Source organism: Mobula birostris, chromosome 20 (assembly GCF_030028105.1).
Source record: "Mobula birostris isolate sMobBir1 chromosome 20, sMobBir1.hap1, whole genome shotgun sequence".
NCBI lineage: Eukaryota > Metazoa > Chordata > Chondrichthyes > Myliobatiformes > Myliobatidae > Mobula > Mobula birostris.
Window position 1 is genome coordinate 46,566,627 of NC_092389.1, and position 17,494 is coordinate 46,584,120.

Below are 17,494 nucleotides of genomic sequence, written 5' to 3' on the forward strand. Positions count from 1 at the left end.
CCCAAGTTTATAGAAATAGTGATCATAGAGTCAAGATATTGGACATATAGATTACTAGTTTCAGGAACAAAAGGCAGAATAAATTAACCTTTATACACGTCAGTGTGGGCACGTGGCCAGGTAGTTAAGGCATTCGACTAGCAACCTGAAGGTCGTGAGTTCAAGCCCCAGCCGAGGCAACATGTTGTGTCTTTGAGCAAGGCACTTAATCACACATTGCTCTGCGACAACACTGGTGCCAAGCTGTATGGGTCCTAATGCCCTTCCCTTGGACAACATCAGTGGTGTGGAGAGGGGAGACTTGCAGCATGGGCAACTGCCGGCCTTCCATACAACCTTGCCCAGGCCTGCGCCCTGGAGAGTGAAGACTTTCCAGGCGCAGATCCATAGTCTCGCAAGACTAACGGATGCTTTTTTATACACATCATGCATTAATAATTAGAACTGCCTTCTGGAACAGCTTCAAACCTAATCGTATGTTATCGCAGACATGCAACTGAACAAACTCTGTAGCTAACCTTCCTTCAGCTACTCGTCTCACAATCTGGTTTTATTTTCTGGTCACTGTCTTTGTTTCTACTCTCACAGGGTAAAGCTTGGGAAATGCATGCAAGTTTCTTGGCTTCTCCTCATCATCCATTATTGTAGCAGCAACATTTATTCCAACAGTCATCAAACCATTCTTGCATCATTTGAATGAATCTGTCAAGAGAGAGTCATTTGTGGTAGGAAACAACAATAATGCAGATTCGTACAAATAACTAACCGCTCTCTGCTAGGCTGCATGAAAGTCAGAAAATTTACAGTGCAAGTCCTATCACCAGATGAGTATACCAATATTGATGATGACAGTAACCTCTGATATACACAGAAATACCAGCAAAATCAACAACTGAAACACAAGCATATGTTAGAACAATTAATTAAAAGCTTGGCAAAGAGAATCTTAAGAGAAAGTTACAATGGAGAGGTTTAGACAACTATGGTCTGGTTTCGGCACAGCTATCAATCATGAATCAATTAAAATTTGGGATGCATAAGAAGCTTTATTTGAGGAAACAAAGAAACACAGGCATTTTTTTCAACCTAAAAGAATAAAGTAAATTGATAGAGAGAATTGATAATGAATTCATAACTCAAAAAATGATGAGTTATTATTACTAATAATAATAATGGGCAAGCTGGATAATGAAAGCTGTGACATTGGCAGCAAGGTATAGGATAACCTCAAATTTGTTGCAGGTAAAACTTAGAAGGCCCTTTTCTTCTGATTTGCTCATCCTCCCGGGTAAAGGAGGACTGGCATCAACTCAAATTCTGCATGTTCCAAGACTGCTGAACTATCTCCTGCAGGATCTGCAAGTGCATTAAAGATGTTCTATATGCCTACCTAGTCAATAATATTAAAGAGGATACCAAAAGTTTCTTCAGATACACAAAGTGTAAAAGAGAGGTGAGAGTGGATATCAGATGACTGGAAAGTGATACTGGAGGGGTAGTAATTGGGGACAAGGAAATGGCAGACAAACTGAATAGAATTTTGCATCAGTCTTCACTGAGGAAGATGCTAGCAGTTTGGTGGATGTTTCAGAGAGTCAAGGTCATAAGTATGTTAAGTTCCCATTACTCGGGAGGAAGTTCTTGGGAAACTGAAAGGTCTTAAGCTAGATGAATCACCAGGATCAGATGGTGTACATCCCAGGGTTCTGAAAGAGGTGGCTTCCCCCAAGCCATTAGACCCCTCAATTCCCAGAGTCTAGTCTGACACCAACTTACACACACATACACACACGCACACACATTCAACTGAACACCATCCACTCCCTTTGCAATTTTTATCTCGTTTCTTTCTCAATTCCTGCTAAAATATTGTTTACATTGTTTACATTTATATCATTTATTATTATATTGTAATTTACCCTTTACTGGGCCTATTGTCTTTTTATTAATTATTGTATTGTCTTGCACTGTTTTGTGGTGCTTTATGTAGAGCCGGGTAGGCCTGAAGTCTAATGTAGTTTTGCGTTGTTTCACATAGTCTAGTGTAGTTTTGTGTTGTTTCATGTAGCACCATGGTCCTGGAGGAAAGTTGTTTCATTTTTACTGTGTACTGTACCAGCAGTTACGGTTGAAATGACAATAAAGGTGACGACTTGACTTGACTTGAAGAGATTTTGGAGGCATTAGTAATGATTGTTCAAGAATCACTAGATTGTGAAATGTTTCCGGAAGACTGGAAAATTGCAAATGTCACTCCACTCTTCAAGAAGGGAGAGGCGCGGAAGAAAGGAAATTATAGGCCAGTTAGTCTGACCTCAGGAGTTGGGAAGATGTTGGAGTCGATTGTTAAAGATATGGTTTCAAGGCACTTAGAGGCACATGATGCAATAGGCCATTTTCAGCATGGCTCCCACAGGGGAAAATCTTGCGAGACAAATCTGTTGGAATTCTTTGAAGAAACAACAAGCAGGACAGACAAACAAGAATCGGTGATGTTGTGTACTTGGATTTTCAGAAGGCCTTTGGCAAGGTACCGCGTATGAGGCTACTTAGCAAATTAAGAATCCAGGGTATTACAGGAAAGATTCGAGCATGGATAAAGCAGTGGCTGATTGGCAGGAGGCAAAGAGTGGGCTGCCGGAGAGCGGTGGTGTTCCACAGGTGTCTGTGTTGAGACCACTTCTTTTTACATTATATGTCAATGACTTGGATGATGGAATTGATGGCTTTGTTGCAAAGTTTGCAGATGATACAAAGATAGGGGGAGGGGCAGGTAGCTTTGAGGAAGTAGAGAGGCTACAGAAGGACTTAGATTATAAAAATAGGCAAAGATGTGGCAGTTTCGGAAAGTGTATAGTCATGCACTTTGTTAGAAGAAATAAAAGGGTAGACCATTTTTCTAAATGGAGAGAAAATTCAACAATCTGGAGTGGAAAGGGACTTGGGAGTCCTTTGCAAGATTCTCTAAAGGTTAATTTGCAGGTTGACTGTGGTAAGGAAGGCAAATGCAATGTTAGCATTCATTTCAAGAGGACTAGAATATAAAGCACCGGTGAGGCCTCATTTGGAGTATTGTCGGCAGTTCTGGGCCCTTTATCTTAGAAAGGATGTGCTGGCACCGGAGAGGGTTGAACGAGGTTCACAAAAATGTTTCCAGGATTGAACTGCTTGTCATATGTCATATGAAGAGTATTTGATGGCTCTGAGCCTGCATTTACTAGAATTCAGAAGAATGAGGGGCTGTTGTGGAGGCTAAGTCTTTATGAACATTTAAGGCAGAGGTTGATGGATTCTTGATTGGTCAGGATATGGAGGGATACAGGGAGAATGCAGGGGATTGGGGCTGAGAGGAATAATGGATCAGCCATGATGAAATGGCAGAGCAGACTCAATGGGCAAATAGCCTAATTATGCCCCTACAGCTTATGGTCTTATGGTCTTATAGTTTGTGGATGCCGTTTGCATGTTTCCATCACAAACACTGAACCGTTTTTTTTACATTGTTGAATGCTCCGACCCCATTAAATGGTCACAGTCTAATGATTCCAATGGATGAGTAAGATTATTTCCCCCCCAAATAGACCCTAAGAATATGGTCTGAGGATTTTCTGCCCTGCTGGAAATCTTAGTCTGGAGTGCTGATTGTGGGTGCCAGGACCATTCAGCCAATCCAACATAGTTGGTTGAGTATAATCAGTGTCTCAGTCCTGACAGCTAACGTTGATGTGGGTTCGCCATCTTAGTTCTGGACTTAAAGATCTTGTGGAGACAGCATTGGTGTACTCATTCAGTGCTTTACTCTCCCTCTCTCCCTCTCTCCCTCTCTCCCTCTCTCCCTCTCCCATCATCATTATGTGTCATGCCATATGATGTGGGCAATCATGGTCCTTGGCACTGTGGGCAATGGCAAACCTCTTCTGGGGCAGTGTCTTTACAAGACGGGTGACCCTAGACATTATGAATTCTCTTCAGACACTGTCTGCCTGGCGTCCGTGGTCGTATAACCAGGACTTGTGATATGCACCGGCTGTTCATAGAACCAACCACCACCTGCTTCCGTGGTTTGATGTGACCCTGATCGGGAGTGCTAAGCAGGTGCTATTCCTTGCCCAAGGGTGACCTGCAGACTAGTGGAGGGAAGGAGCACCTTACACCTCCCTTGGTAGAGATGTATCTCCACCCCACCCCCCAACTACACCTTTAACCACACATTATAGTCCAGCTCCCGTGTGGCGTTTACCCTTCAGGGAAATATCTAAAATAACGCACACAAAATGCTGGAGGAACTCAGCAGGCCAGGCGACAGTGAATTCTAAATCACAACTGTCTATGTTAAAAAGAAATTACTTCACTGCCCCTCTGACCCAGGCCTAGGCTGAGTCCAGACTGAACAAGAGGCCTGAGCCCAAACCCAGGAACTGGAATCTCAGTAACCAAAGTGAAGAAATTTATGGCAACTTAAGAATTATCCTCAATCTCTTTCCTCCAGTTATGGACCCTCCTGCCGCTGAAAGCAGTTTCTCTTGACCCACCCTCCATTATTTGATTGCCTGTAATAAATCTGCCTTTATCACCTGTCTGAAAGGGGAGTAGCACTGGGGCTTCTCACATCTCACCGCATTAAATGGTCCCTTCTCCCTGGGCCAGCTGCTCACTGACCTGTTCCGGTATCAGGAATGGCTTTATTAGAGTCATGTTATTCTATAATATCATGGAAATAAACCTTTGACTACATAGTGTTCTTGTCACTGGTGCCATTGCCATGGATTCTTCTGCACGCCTCTCTGAGTCTCTGAGGCGAAACTGAATGGTATTCTGAGCATCACAAGGTCAGGAAGTTCACCTGACACTGACTGCCAAGATTGTTTTTTACTGAGTGTTTTAAAATGCCAGCTGTTTTCAAATTTTTTTTCTTCTGTCTCCTTCAGACCAGCCAAGTGGTAGAAATTGTCTGCAGCCCAAGCCAGCGAGCAGGCAGCTGGGAGGGGAAGAATGGGGCCACAGCTGTGAATTGTCTCCAGGCAGAGCAGATGTTGAGCCAGAGCTGGTTTCTGAACAGAAGACCGATGGCACAGAACACTGCTCGCTGCTCCAGAAACAATCCCAAGCAGAGCAGAAAGAACCAGGCCAGAAGCAGGAGCAGACAGAGGTTCCATTGGAGATCCCTGCTGAAGCACAAGAGGGAAATGCTGTGAGTGAGGCCAATGTGCAAAAGTTCCAACAGCAGGCCCAAGGCCTTGATCAACAGTAGGCCCAAGGCCTTAATCAACAGCAGGCCCAAGGCCTTGATCAACAGTAGGCCCAAGGCCTTAATCAACAGCAGGCCCAAGGCCTTAATCAACAGCAGGTTCAAGGCCTTGATCAACAGCAGGTTCAAGGCCTTGATCAACAGCAGGCATAAATCCTGGATCAACAAGAGGCCAAAGATGGGGATCAGCAGCAGGTTCAAGATCTGGTCCCACTGGAGCCCCAAGCTCTGAAAGAGGCCAAAGACCTGGAGCAGCAGGAAGCACGAGATGAAAATGGGCAGGAGTCACAATACCCATCTCTACTGGAGACCCAGCAAAAGAATCAGAAGGGGGCTGACTTTGGATCTCAGGTGCTGGTCGATAATCAATTGAACCCTGAGGCTCAGGCCAAGCCAGAGCTCCAAGCCCAACAGGACGACCAATTTCAACCAGTGTCCCAGGCTCAGCATGTGGCCCAGCTGCAAAACCAGGACCTGGAAGAAGGGCGACTTCAGCCACATAACAAGCTACTAACGCAGATCAAAGTAAAGCCTCAGAGTCGAGCCCAGCCTGTGTCCATTTCATCCAAAGAAAATATAACCAATGTAAGTAGAAACAGTCTTTCTACAGTGGTTGATTTTGGTCGGGCGAAGTTGAAGCCCAAGAGCTTGATCACTAGCAAGTCCAAAACCGAGAATTTGAAGGCAGATTACAAAGTTAATGGTAGTATTCTGAGCAATTTGGAGAAACAGAGGGTTCTTGGGATCCAGGTCCATAGATCTCTTGAAGTTACCACGTAAGTTGTTAAGGTGGTTAAGAAGGCATATCTTGTGTTCACCTTCATTAGGTAGGGGATTGAGTTCAAGAGGCGCAAGGTAATGTTGCAGCTCTAACAAAACCCTAGTTAGACTACACTTGGGGAGCATTGTGTTCAGTTCCAGTCACCTCATTACAGGAAGGATGTGGAAGCTTTAGGTGAGGTGCAGAGGAGATTTACCAGGATGCTGTCTGAACTAGAGGACATGTCTGGTGAAGATAGGTTTTGCCAGCTGAGGCTTTTCTCTTTGGAGCGAAGAAGGATGAGGGATGACTTGATGGAAGTGTATAAGACGATAAGAAGCACAAATCAATTCGACAGCCAGAATTTTCTTCCCAGGTGGAAATGGAGGCATAGTTTCAAGGTGATCGGAGGGAAGTACAGAGGGGATAGTAGAGGCAGAGAGTAGTGGGTGCATGGAACGCCCTGTCATGGGTGCTAAAGGCAAATACATTAGGGGCATTAAACAAATGCTGAGATGAACACATGATGATCAAAAGACAGAGGGTTAAGTAGGAGAGAAGGGTTAGATTGATCTTAAAGTAGGTTAAAATTGGTACAACATCGTGGGTGAAAAGGAATGCACTGTGCTGTGGTGTTTGATGATCTATGTTCTAAATCACACATAGGCAAGTTGAGAATTTGAATTGACCAGGGCCTGTGTGGACAAGAAGCCCAAGTCATAGTCATAGAGCTGTCGGTCCCTTTGGCCTAATGCCAACCACGATTACGGGGACTTGAGGACATGGGTTATAGGAAAAGGCTGAACTGGTTGGGACTTCATTCCCCGGGGCGTAGGAGGTGGAGGGGAGACTTGATTGAGGTGTACAAAATGATGAGAGGTATCCATAGTGTAAAGGCAGGCAGGCTTTTCCCACTGAGGTTGGGTGGCACTGAACTAGAGGTCATAGATTAAGGGGAAAGGTGAGTGCCCTAGGGGAACCTGAGGGGAATCTTCTTCACTCAGAGGGTGGTACGAGTGTGGAATGAGCTGCCAGCGGAAGTGGTAAAGTGTGGTTAGATTGCAATATTGAAGAGAAGTTTGGATGGGTCCATAGATGGGAGGGGAGGGATGGCTACAGTCCAGGTGCTTGTTGACAGGACTAGGCAGATTAATAAATTGGCATGGCCTGGATGTGCTGAAAGGCCTGTTTATGAACTAGATGACACTTTGGCTGTTTATCTGTACTCAAATACTCTACCATTGAGCTTATAAAATTCATGTTAAGACGACAGAATTTTAGAAAATACTAGAAACTGGAGCAGACTTCATGAATTTTTCGGCCTCAGTAAGACCATAAGACGTGGGAGCAGAATTAGGCCATTTGGCCCATTGAGTCTGCTCTGCCATTCCATCGTGGCTGATTTACTATCTCCCTCAACCCCGTTCTCCTGCCTTCTCCCCATAATCAAGAACCTACCAACCTTCGGTTTCAATATACCCGATGACCTGGTCTCAGCAGCCGTCTCGTGGCAACGAATTTCACAGATTCACCACCCGGTGACTCGATGCATTCTATGACCCTTATAGGATTCCATGCATTGACAGGCTCTCTCGGGGTTATGACAGGGTTCAGTTCCTGAGAACGGTCTGCAAGATGGAAATGAACAGAAATCGTGCATGGGACAGGGTCACGGGAAAAACTGCGACAGGGGAGCGAACAGGTGTGGGAAGAGCAGCTGCCAGCCCATCTCACTGACCCAGTGGGAGGCCGAATTGAATTTGATTGAATTGAATATTATTTCTTACATCCTTCACATACACAAGGAGTGAAAATCTTTACGGTACATCTCTGTCTGAATGTGCAATGTGTAAATTGTAGTAATTTGTAATAAATAGTATGTACAGTAAGTTATACAACAGTACAGTCAATATAGCTCAGAAATACAGTAGTGTCAGCATGAATTAATCAGTCTGATGGCCTGGTGGAAGAAGCTGTCCTGGAGCCTGTTGATCCTGGCTTTAATGCTGCGGTACCATTTCCCAGATGGTAGCAACTGGAACAGTTTGTGGTTGGGGTGACTCGAGTCCCCAATGATCCTGCAGGCCCTTTGTACACACCTGTCCTTGTAAGTGTCCTGAATCATGGGAAGTTCACAACTACAGATGCGTTGGGCAGTCCACACCACTCTCTGCAGAGTCCTGCGATTGAGGGAAGTACAGTTCCCGTACCAGACAGTGATGCAGCCAGTCAGGATGCTCTCAGTTGTGTCCCTGTAGACAGTCCTTAGGATCTGGGGACTCATGCCGAATTTCTTCAACGTCTGAGGTGAAAGAGGCGTTGCTGTGCTTTTTTCACCACACAGCCAGTATGTACAGACCACGTGAGATCCTCGGTGATGTGTATACCGAGGAACTTAAAGCTGTTCACCCTCTCAACCCCAGATCAATTGATGTCTCCATTCCTCCTGTAGTCCACAACCAGCTCCTTTGTTTTTGTGACATTGAAGGAGAGGTTGTTTTCTTGACACCACTGTGTCAGGGTGATGATCTCTTCTCTGTGGGCCGCCTTGTTATTATTTGAGATCAGGCCAGTCAGGGTATAGAGAGTCTGTTCAGTGGTTCCATCACTGCTCGGCCTGAACCGGCCCCCTGATTGTAGTGGCTTGGCTGGATCGAGAATGCACTGTGGGGAGCGAACACCAACTTACAGAACCACCGGCCCCATCTGAGGCACAGGCCTTTGACAGCAGCTCACCAGAGTCCTCCGTCCAGGGCCAGTCTTTCAACCTGTTCCCAGGTGTGGCCCATCTTCTTGGCATATCCTTCCTCTCCCAGGGATGGAGCTTCTGTTGGGGTTTCTGTAGCTCTGGGTGTTTAACCCCATGCCCAGGTGGTGGGGGGGGTGAAAGCAGTTAGGAAAGCTCCATTTCCACAAGGTGGAAGATTCCTGCGGCGTCAGAGAGTCATAGAAAAATACAGCAGAGAAACAGGCCCTTCAACCCATCTAGTCCATGCTGAGCCATTTGACACGGTCTCTTCCCATCGACCTGCACCGGGACCATTGCCCTCCATATCCCCTACCATCCATGTACCTACCCAAACTTCTCTTAAACGTGGAAACTGAGCTCGCACGCACCACTTACGCTGGCAGCTCGTTCCAAACTCTTCCCACCCTCTGAGTGAAAAAGTTTCCCCTCATGTTTCCAGGTGGCAAATGCAGTTACTGCTTTGCCCATCCTGAAAGAAGCTGTCCAAGTTTTGAACAGATACTAACGGGTCCCTTGCAATTATTTTCTGAGAATGTTAAACTGATCCAACACCGTGCCTTTTCTTTAAAATATCTCAGTCAGGTTAGACTGGAATGTCTAGACAGAGCGGACGTGGAGAGGATGTTTCAGAAAGTGGGAGAGGGGAGTACCAGACAGTGCAGCCTCAGAAATGAGGTTCATCACTTCAGAACAGAGATGGGGAAGAATTTCTTCAGCCAGAGGGTGGTGAATCTGGAATTCATCGCCTCAGGCGGCTGTGGAGGCCAAGTCATTGGGGATATTTAAAACCAGAGTTTGATAGGCTCTTGATTAGTCAGGGCATCAAAGGTTACGGCGAGAAGGCAGGAGAAAGTGGTTGAGGTTATAAATCAGCCATGATGGAATAGAAGGACGTCCCTTTAGAATGGAGATGAGGGGGAATTTCTTTAGCCAGAGGGTGGTGAATCTGTGGAATTCATCGCCACAGACGGCTGTGGAGGCCAAGTCATTGGGTGTACTTAAAATGAAGGTTAAGAGACTCTTGATTAGTAAGGGTGTCAGAGGTTACGGGGAAAAGGCAGAAGACTGGGGTTGGGATGGACAATAAATCAGCCATGAAGGAATGGTGGAGCTGACTCGGAGGGCCAAGTGGCCTAATTCTGTTGCTAAGATTTACGGTCTATCTACGAATAGGTTATGAGGTCAGCACAACATTGTGGGCTGAATAGCCTGCAACATTCTGTGTTCTAAACCTTTCGTCTATTTTTTTCTTCAGAATACCCAGTCAGAGATCTTCGAGGAGCTTGACCAGAAGAACACAGTTGTTGGGGAGGAAACCAAACTAGTGGACGCGTGCAGCACGCTGCCGGCCGAAAGCACAGAGCAGAATGGGAGCTCGAGGCAATTCCACCCTGAAGTCCAGAATCAGCCCAGGAGCCAAGGTGGCCCCGAGGCCCAGGCATTTCCCCGGGGGGGTGGGGGCGCAAAAGGCCGCAAGAGAGACGCTGAGCGCAGCGGGCAACCTGCACGCCGCCTCGCAGGTCATCAAGAAGTTGTCTAATTCCTGAAACGCAACCGCAGCCAAATGGGCCTGGCAAGGAACGTGAATTGTTCCAGACTGATGCCGCAGGGCATGCTAATGTCACGGAGGAGACTTCAAATGCACCTCGGGATCAGCGTGATTCCTATTGCAACTGCTGGGGTTACAGTAAGTGAAATACAACCTTTTAGCCTTCTAAACTCAAAATCTGGGTTTCCTCACTTGCAGGGACTCCACAGTTTGTGTTCTCAGTATTATCTGTTTTTTCTTTGTATCTGCACAGTTTGTCTTCTCTTGCAAATGATTGCTTGTCAGTAATTGTGTGTACAGTGCCTCTAAAAAAGTATTCGTCCCCCTTGGAGGTTTTCATGTTTTGTTGTTTTACAACACTGAATCATAGTGGATTTAATTTGGCTGTTTTGACACTGATCAACAGAGAAAAACTCTTTTGTGACCAAGTGAAAACAGATCTCTACAAAGTGCTCTAAATTAATTACAATTATTAAACACAAAACAATTGACTGCATAAGTATTTTTCCCCTTCAAGTCACTATTTAACAGATGCACCTTTGGCAGCAATTACAGCCTTGAGTCTGTGTGGACAGGTCTCCATCAGCTTTGCACATCTGGGCACTGCAATTTTTCCTCTTCCCCTTCCTTCTTTACAAAACTGCTCAAACTCTGCTAGACTGCATGGGGATTCCGTGGGGCAATACTGTAGCGTAGTGGTTAGCACAATACTTTACAGTACCGGCACTAAATGACACTAAGCAATCTTGAATGTTTTTCAATAGCTAAAGTATTCAGTTCATACCCCAGACAGGATCTGCTGCATGAGTTGGCTACGGGACAGTGTCATGGAACCGGACTGTAGGAACCAGCCCGAGCACCAGCAGAATCAAGTTGCCGAGAGGTTTCCCAACGCATCAGCCTATCCCGAGAGGGTGACTGAGGACAGGAGCAGAGGGAAGCTGTGCGTGTCCTCCAAGCCCCCAGCTTTGCTCCTCCGTGGCTCTACCTGTTGCTCAAAACCCAGGATTAGATAAAGGGACCTCAACAATCATGGCAGGTTTATATTTAAAAAAAAAGCCCATCTAAGTGTCTGTAAAGCACCGCAGTCAGCATAACGCCTTCAGTGCCACCAGGTTCAGGGACAGTTATTACCCCTCAGCCATCAGGAAGGAGGTACAGGAGCCTCAGGACCCACACCACCAGGTTCAGGAACAGTTATTACCCATCAACCATCAGGAAGGAGGTACAGGAGCCTCAGGTCCCACACCACCAGGTTCAGGAACAGTTATTACCCCACAACCATCAGGAAGGAGGTACAGGAGCCTCAGGTCCCACACCACCAGGTTCAGGGACAGTTATTACCCCTCAACCATCAGGAAGGAGGTACAGGATCCTCAGGACCCACACCACCAGGTTCAGGAACAGTTATTACCCCACAACCATCAGGAAGGAGGTACAGGAGCCTCAGGACCCACACCACCAGGTTCAGGGACAGTTATTACCCCTCAACCATCAGGAAGGAGGTACAGGAGCCTCAGGACCCACACCACCAGGTTCATGCACAGTTATTACACCTCAACCATCAGGAAGGAGGTACAGGAGCCTCAGGACCCACACCACCAGGTTCAGGGACAGTTATTACCCCTCAACCATCAGGAAGGAGGTACAGGAGCCTCAGGACCCACACCACCAGGTTCATGCACAGTTATTACACCTCAACCATCAGGAAGGAGGTACAGGAGCCTCAGGACCCACACCACCAGGTTCAGGAACAATTATTACCCAACAACCATCAAGAAGGAGGTACAGAAGCTTCAGGACTCACACCACCAGGTTCAGGAACAATTATTACCCAACAACCATCAGGAAGGAGGTACAGGAGCCTCAGGAACCACACCACCAGGGTCAGGAACAGTTATTACCCCACAACCATCAGGAAGGAGGTACAGGAGTCTCAGGTCCCACACCACCAGGTTCAGGGACAGTTATTACCCCTCAACCATCAGGAAGGAGGTACAGGAGTCTCAGGTCCCACACCACCAGGTTCAGGGACAGTTATTACCCCTCGACCATCAGGAAGGAGGTACAGGAGCCTCAGGACCCACACCACCAGGTTCAGGGACAGTTATTACCCCTCAACCAGGGGTGCAGTGCTGCCGGATCTCACTGGAGTGCCACTCCAGCACCTCTGTAAAAAATGTCAAAATATACAAGCGGGGAACTTAACAGCGGCCGCTATAGTTGATTGGAAAGAGGCTCCTTTTCTCTTTGTGTTGATAGGAAAAAGAGTAATTTAGTGAGCAATGAACGAGATGAAATACATTTCCAACCCTCCCAAATGGTTGCTCTCCTCCAGTTAACATTTCTCACTTCCAAAATATGATATTTTCTATTCGTATAGATGTGATTATAATTTCTGTAAAGATTCAAGCTTCTTTCACTTTTCATATATTTAAAGACTAAACAGGATCTGTATTGGTCTAACCATGTAATACCCGGTGTGTGAGGATATTGTGAGTATCCACACACGCAGGTACACTTCCTGTCCAACCATTTCTGCAAGAGAAACGGTATGAGGCAGAGTTGCCAACCTACCGCTTTTGATACTAATATTCACCAATATTCGTGGCTTTACCAATAGTTCATCAGATGTTCTTTTTTCATACTTGATTCCAATATAGGTGGCTGAAAGTGTAAAAAACTTATTTGCTTTATTTCTGTTATTTTTATACCTGCTTAGGAACACTGCTCAACACTACAGGCCCTGCTGTCTGCTTTGACTCAGTTGTATAAGTAAGGCGACATCTGTGGTGGTCACGAATACAAAAGTAAATTTTTCTCACTAACAGTGAGGCTTCTGAGCAAACAATGTTACTTTACTTGCTTGATAATTATATTTTATGATAATTAGTGTGTACAACCATGCAATACTTTGTCATATTATTAAATTAAGTATTATATGTTTTATTGTACCAGTTATACATTGAAATGTAGTGATAGGCTATAATCTTGTTAATGTCGTAACTATCACTGTATTTCTGTGGAGCTCGGGAATTCATGTATTTCTTTTATCTTGGTTTAGTGCCTGACATTATAAGAAGCCCTATTCACATATATGTCACAGCCAATTTGAATACCTGCTCAAGGCGAGTGAAGAGGACAGACAAGTGCAGGAGCGGTCGGCGGATACCGGAATTCGACAGTTCGGAGGTTGTTGGAGGTTCGGAGGTCGTTCGTGGACGGATCGGGGAGGTGTGAGCTCCAATGACTCAATTTGGTGCACAAATCTGACAAATTTACTGAGTGGCACCTTTGTTTTTTTTTGTGTCCACTAACCACACCACCAAAAAGAGTTATAAAGTGTAACTTAACTGTACATTGTGTATTGACTGATATTTTACAGTGTGGGCTTGTATCGGGGTGCATTACATAGCACCTATGCAAACGTGAGTACACAGTTTGGTAGGGCCTCCGGCAGTTCCCCTAGACGGACGTGAGTTGATCGAGCCGAGCGTTACATATCTATCTAGCTAGGGTGCCTGAGACTTCTGCACACGGCCCTGTAGTTGTCAACATGGAGCGGAGATCGAGTTTGTAAATCTGGCAGGAGCAAAGAATGTTGGGAATGTCGAGGGTGGTGCACCGCGGGAGGGGTGTGGGTCAGGTGGCAGAGGAGGAGTGCCAGTGCACTTGGATGGTGTGGTTGCAGACACACCCAGCCCTGAGACACCAGGCAAGGCCATTTGATTCCAAACAATTGGTTTATTGATCATTACAGATGTCTCTCTGGTGCTTCCCACTCACTGCCTCTCCCTTCCCCTATTCCCAACCATGATCCCCCCCTCTCCCAGTCCACAATAGAGACCCACATCAGAATCAGATTGATCATCACTCACATACATAATGAAATCTGTATTTTTTTGCAGCAGCAGTATAGTGTAATGCATAAAATTACTACAGTGCTGTCCAAAAGTCTTTGGCACGCTATTTGTATATATGTTTGTGTGTGTGTGTCTGCCCCTAAGAATTTGGCACAATACTGTACATACTTCGATAGAAAATTTTTCAAAGTTCCAAGTTCAAAGTAAATTTTCACTTTTCATCTTGCAGGTGGTAACAGTCCACGTTGGCAATGATCTGCAGAAAACCGCTTCAGCCGTTCCTAGGCGATGCAACGCCTCTACAGTGCACTGATGCCCCTGTCCACTTGCGCTCCAGACTCTTCCGTCTTGGACATGATACAACGCTGCTTAAATTTGAGAAGGAATCATTTTATATCTTACTGATCTACTGAGTCAAAATTTTAGTCCTTAACCTCCTGCTTTTTGTAAATGTATCTCTTTCCAAAACGTATTAAATATACTTAAAGCTTGTAAACCACTGTCATGTTGCATCAGTCCTTTTGCCTCCCCCGTAGATAACGTGTTGATGATATTTTACCTGTATGGTTGAGGGAGGGAGAGACAGCGGTGGGAATATTGACACTTAGAAACAAAGAAAATCTACAGCACAATACAGGCCCTTTGGCCCACAAAGCTGTGCTGGACATGTCCCTACCTTAGAAATTACACAGGGTTACCCATAGCCCTCTATTTTTCTAAGCTCCATGTACCTATCCAGGAATCTCTTAAAAGACCGTTTTGTTTCCGCCTCCACCACCTCTGCCGGCAGCCCATTCCATGCACTCACCACTCTGCGTAGAAAAACTTACCCCTGACATCTCCTCTGTACCTGCTTCCAAGCACCTTAAAACTTACCCTCTCGTGCTGGCCAACTCAGCCCTGGGGAAAAGCCTCTGACTATCCACACAATCAATGCTTCTGATTATCTTGTACACCTCTATCAGCCACCTCTCATTCTCCGTCGCTCCAAGGAGAAAAGGCTGAGTTCACTCAATCTATTCTCACAAGGCATGCCCTCCAATCCAGGCAACATCCTTGTAAATCACCTCTGCACCCTGTCCATGGTTTCCACATCCTTCCTACAGTGAGGCGACCAGAAGTGAGCACAGTACTCCAAGTGGGGTCTGACCAGGGTCCTAAGGAGCTGCAACATTACCTCTCGGCTCTTAAACTCAATCCCACGATTGATGAAGGCCAACGCATTGCAGGCCTTCTTAACCACAGAGTCAACCTGCATAGCAGCTTTGAGTGTCTTATGGACTCGGACCCCAAAACCCCTCTGATCTTCCACACCGCCAAGAGTCTTACCATTAGTGCTATCTTCTGCCATCATATTTGACCTACCAAAATGAACCACCTCACACTTATCTGGGTTGAACTCCATCTGCCATTTCTCAGCCCAGTTTTGCATCCTATCAATGTCCTGCTGTAACCTCTGACAGCCCTCCACACTATCCACAACACACCCAACCTTTGTGTCATCAGCAAATTTGCTAACCCATCCCTCCACTTCCTCATCCAGGTCATTTATAAAATTCACAAAGAGTAGGGGTCCCAAAACAGATCCCTGAGGCACACCACTGGTCACCGGCCTCCATGCAGAATATGACCTGTCTACAACCACTCTTTGCCTTCTGTGGGAAAGCCAGTTCTGGATACACAAAGCAACATCCCCTTGGATCCCATGCCTCCTTACTTTCTCAATAAGCCTTTCATGGGGTATCTTACCAAATGGTTTGCTAAAATCCATATACACTACATCTACTGCTCTACCTTCTTCAATGTGCTTAGTCACATCCTCGAGCAATTCAATCAGGCTCGTAAGGCGACCTGCCTTTGACAAAGCCATGCTGACTATTCCTAATCATATTATGCCTCTCCAAATGTTCACAAATCCTGCCTCTCAGGATCTTCTCCATCAACTTGCCAATAACTGAAGTAAGACTCACTGGCCTATAATTTCCGAATATATTTCTACTCCCTTTCTTGAATAACGGAACAACATCCGCAACTCTCCAATCCTCCAGCGCCTCTCCTGTCCTCATTGATGATGCAAAGATCATTACCAGAGGTTCAGCAATCTCTACCCTTGCTTCCCACAGTAGCCTGGGGTACATCCTGTCTGGTCCCGGTGACTTATTCAACTCGATGCTTTCCTGAAGCTCCAGCACATCCTCTTTCTTAATATCTACACTCTCAAGCTTTTCAGTCCACTGCAAGTCATCCCTACAATCACCAAGATCTTTTTCCACCAAGACTATATGGTTAGTAAAGAAATGAGAAAAAAGAAAACAAGGGCCCAATCTTATTGAACAGTCTGTTGCGTAAAGTTGGAACTGACTGGGGGTGGTGGGGTTTGGTGATGATGGATACTGGTTCCCTGTCACATCGGTCTGTGTAGATGTAATCTGCGGGGGTGTCTCTGATGATAGACAGTGATTCCCTGTTACATTGCATTTCAGCACACACACAGCGTTGGCAGGGGAGCGGCCTCGGGCTGACACGGGGTGGAGTGTGGAGGGCATTGGCTCCGAAATCTGGCCCTTTCCCCCTGTGCAGCGGCGATGGAGGGAAGGATGCCTGGAGAGACCAGCGCTTCGATTTGTGGGGCTGGGGTCAAGGAGACGGTCAGACTTGAAAGAAGGCAACGGTTTCAGTAGGAGACCTTCATTCGCAAGGTGCTACCGGATTGCCGTGGCTGCAAGATGTTCGATCTTCACTGCGTCCAGGATTTCGCCGGTTACTACGACGTCACCTTCGGGCTTGCCCCAGGGTGGCAGAAGTTACGTGACTGCTTCAGTGAGAAGGGGAGCGAGGCACCGCTGTCACTACTAAAGGCGCAGCCCCTCCTCGCCGACGTAACGCAGCAAGAGAGAACGGTTATGGTACAAATGTTCAACCCCTATGTACCGGTCGTTGGCATCCTCACATTCCCAGCGTGATATGTGGAGAGCGTGGGCAAGTGTGAGAACGTCAGCGACAGTCTGGGAGTCTGGACAAGTAAAAGGCAGGTCAGGGTGAAGCTGAGGGTGGACACCAGCGGCTGTGTCATCCACCCATCCTCAGCGTTCGCAATCGCAGGGAACCGGGGCTTCCTGGTTTACGCCAGGCAACCCAAGCTGTGCCGGAACTGCGGTAGGGCAGGGCACATCGCAGCCCAGTGTAAGGCTGTTCTGTGCAGAAACTGCAAGGTGGAGGGACACCTCGCCAGGGACTGCACGGAGGCCAAGTCCTGCCACCTCTGCTTCACCACCATTCAGTCTCCATCCCAGATAGAGAACGGATTGCCTGAGTACTGCAGTAC

The 17,494-nt window shown here is 46.5% G+C and overlaps 1 long non-coding RNA gene across 1 annotated transcript; it reads left to right on the forward strand.

Moving 5' to 3' along the window:
- Positions 1-5,973: 5,973 nt before the first annotated feature.
- On the forward strand, positions 5,974-14,547 carry LOC140212683 (uncharacterized). Its single transcript, XR_011889768.1, has 3 exons — positions 5,974-6,024; positions 13,371-13,540; positions 14,399-14,547. It is a non-coding gene; the product is annotated as an uncharacterized lncRNA (long non-coding RNA).
- Positions 14,548-17,494: the final 2,947 nt, after the last annotated feature.